Source organism: Oryctolagus cuniculus, chromosome 19 (assembly GCF_964237555.1).
Source record: "Oryctolagus cuniculus chromosome 19, mOryCun1.1, whole genome shotgun sequence".
Lineage (NCBI taxonomy): Eukaryota > Metazoa > Chordata > Mammalia > Lagomorpha > Leporidae > Oryctolagus > Oryctolagus cuniculus.
The window spans coordinates 6724714-6728014 of record NC_091450.1 but is presented as its reverse complement, the minus strand read 5'-3'; the positions used below and the strand labels follow the sequence as shown (position 1 = coordinate 6728014).

The 3301-nt window shown below is 56.8% G+C and overlaps 1 long non-coding RNA gene across 1 annotated transcript; it reads left to right on the top strand.

The window, feature by feature from the left end:
* The first annotated feature begins 592 nt into the window (after nucleotides 1-592).
* On the top strand, nucleotides 593-2688 carry LOC138847121 (uncharacterized). Its single transcript, XR_011384733.1, has 2 exons — nucleotides 593-798; nucleotides 2356-2688. It is a non-coding gene; the product is annotated as an uncharacterized lncRNA (long non-coding RNA).
* The last annotated feature ends 613 nt before the right edge of the window (nucleotides 2689-3301 follow it).

The following is a 3301-nucleotide window of genomic DNA, read 5'->3' as shown; positions in this document are numbered from 1 at the left end:
CCCCATACCAGGTTGTTATTGCCTGGGATGTTGTGGGAACCCCATGGAGACCATTCTGGCTAGAGCAGAGAGCATGAAGGGAGAGTGGGGTCAGCAAAGGAGGGAGGCGACACTGCACCCGGCTCCAGGTCACTGTCGGGACTTGCACTGTCAGTAGGGGAGCCGGTGGAAGATTTGGACTTTTTGTTTTAACTTTTTAAATTATTTATTGACAAGGAAGAGAGAGAAACACAGACACAGAGAGATCTTCCATGCACTGGTTCACGTCCCAAATGCCCACAATAGCTGGGACTGGGCCAGGCCAAAGTCAGGAGCCAGGAACGAATTCCATCCGGGTCTCCCACGCAGGTGGCAGGGATCCAAGTTCTCAGCCATTTGGCCAGCTGCCTCCCAGGGTGCCCATGAGCAAGAAGCTGGAGCAGGAGCCGCGCTGGGGACTCCAAGCCAGGCACTCTGCTAGGGGATGCCGGTCGCCCTGACCTTGGGCAGGATCTGTCCGGCTGCTGCGGGGGGTGGGGGTGGGGAACAGACGGCGGTGGCGAGAGTGGAAGTGGGGAGACCAGCGAGTCACGAGATGCCTGGGGCCGCGCGAGGAGGATGATGAGGGGCGGGAAGCCGTGCCTGCCACATACTTTCCTTTCCTCCTTTCTAAGCTGGGACTGGCCACACATTTGCAAGTGTCAAGCGTCGCTGGATGGGTCTGTGTGCGCCTCTTCCGCCTCTGCTCAGCTTCTAATGAACAAAAGCTCACCCACAGGGAGATGACCAACCAAGAGCTCCAGATCAGAGGGATTCGTGGTAAGACCCGCTGGTTTCACATCCAAGAGGCTCAGGAAGCCTGCTGAACCACCACCTCCCCCAGCTCCCCCACCCTGCCCCTTTAAGAGGCTTTGTGGTTCCTGGAGACCCAGAAGAAGCTCCTGGCTCCTGGCCCAGCCCTGTCTGTTGCAGCCCTCTGGGGAGTGGACCAGTGGATGGAAGATCTCTCTCTCTCTCAAGATTTGTTTATTTACTTGAGAGACAGAGTTACAGGCAGAGAGAGGCAGGGAGAGAGAGAGAGGTCTTCCATCCACTGGTTCACTCCCCAGATGGCCGCAACGTCCAGAGTTGGGCCAATCCAAACCAGGAGCCAGGAGCTTCTTCCGGGTCTCCCACACGGGTGCAGGGGCCCAAGCACTTGGGCCATCTTCCACTGCTTTCCCAGGCCATCAGCAGAGAGCTGGATCAGAAGTGGAGCAGCTGGGACTCAAACTGGTGCCTATATGGGATGCCAGCACTTCAGGCCAGGGTGTTAACCTGCTGTGCCACAGAACCGGCCCCAATAATAATTAAAAAAAAAAAAAAAAAAAAAAAAAAAAGGTCCCAGCTGGCGCGGTGGCTCAATAGGCTAATCCTCCGCCTAGCGGCGCTGGCACCCTGGGTTCTAGTCCTGGTCGGGGCGCCGGATTCTGTCCCGGTTGCCCCTCTTCCAGTCCAGCTCTCTGCTGTGGCCCGGGAGTGCAGTGGAGGATGGCCCAGGTGTTTGGGCCCTGCACCCGCATGGGAGACCAGGAGAAGCACCTGGCTCCTGGCTTCGGATTGGTGCAGTGCCGGCTGTAGCAACCTTTAGGGGGTGAATCAATGGAAGGAAGACCTCTCTCTCTCTCTCTTTCTCTCTCACTGTCTAACTCTGCCTGTCTATAAATAAATAAATAAATTTATAAAAAAAAAAAAGTCCCTTCAAGGGGGGAGGGCATACTGGGGACCCCGGAGTCCTCCCTCCCCCAGGTGACCACTCCTGTGTTCCCTCGTCAGCTCTCGTTTCCACCCGGGTCCGGTAAGAGAATGGTGAGACGCTGACTATCCTCTGAGGGCAACACGAGCGGGGCCCGGGGACGCTGATCAGATCCCTTGCAAGGACTGACACAGCGCCTTCTGATAACGGGAAAGCTGGGGGAGGAGCAGGTCTGGGGGAAGGTAAGCCTGGGGGCGGGGCGAGCTTGCCTTGGCCAGTAGACACCAGGGGGAGGGGCCAAGTAGGCGGTCTGAGAACCCACAGAGGAGGCCGCCCCTGCAGGTGTGCACAGTAGGGAGGTGGGGACGGCCGGGAGCCGGAGGAGCCCACCTGAAGCGGGAGCGGCGCGGTGCGGTGCTGACCGGGGAGATGGCAGCGGCCGCGCCTACCCGGGGGGCTGGGGCCGCTCCAGGTCACACAGCCAGCAAGCGGTAGAATCAGGGTTCAGAAATCAGAATTCAGATCTTGTTTTCCATGGGGCTGACCTGCGCGGGCTGCTGTCGATCTCATCCGACTCCCAATAGTTACAAGACCTGCGAGTGTCTGCTCGGCCCTGAGGCTCTGTGTCGTTTTTTCTCCAGCTTTTGAGAAGAAACGGAGAACCCGGAGGGGCTGTGGCATAGCGGCATCCCATATGGACGACGGTTTGAGTCCCGGCTGCTCCACTTCCCATCCAGCTCTCTGCTGTGGCCTGGGAAAGCAGTAGAAGATGGCCCAAGTCCTTGGGCCCCTGCACCCACGTGGGAGACCCAGAATAAGCTCTTTGCTCTTGGCTTCGGATTGGCGCAGCTCTGGACGTTGTGGCCATTTGGGAAGTGAACCAGCAGAGGGAAGATTCTCTCTCTCTCTCTCTCTCTCTCTCTCTCTGCTCTGTATTTCAAATAAATAAATTAAAATATTGAAAAAGAAAAAAAGAATTAACCTGGGAGGCCTTGGGATGCAGCAAGTTAAACCCTGCATCCCCCCTGGAGTGCTAGTGTGAGTCCTGCCTCTCTGCTTCTGCCCCAGCTTCCTGCTGGTGCATCCTGAGAGGCAGCAGGTGGCTCAAGTGCTGGGGTCCCTCCGTCCATGTGGGAGAGCAGATGGAGCTCCAGGCTCCCGGCTTCAGCCTGGCCCCGCTCTGGCTGTTGCAGGCATCTGGGGAGTGAAGCAGCAGATGGAAGCTCTCTCTTGCTCGCTCGCTCTCTTACTCTCTCTGTTGCTCTGCCTTTTGAGTCAATGAAAATAAATAAACAGACATTAAGACAAGAAGTAACATGATCCCTGGAGAAAGGCAACAATCCCTCTTTTTTTCACTAAGTTGTTTTATTATAAACGAAATAAAACAGGGGGCTACACGAGGGGAGCCAGGGCTGGGAAGGGAGGTGGTTTGGGGTTGATGGGTTAGAGAAATCTCTTGTCTTGAATGCCGCGTGCACGGGAAGACTGGTCCCCGATCTGACGCAGGGCTGCTGCCTCCTCCAGGCTGTCTGCCATCAATCCCTGTTAATAACCTGAGTCACCTCTTGAAGGCCTCAGCCCCTCTCA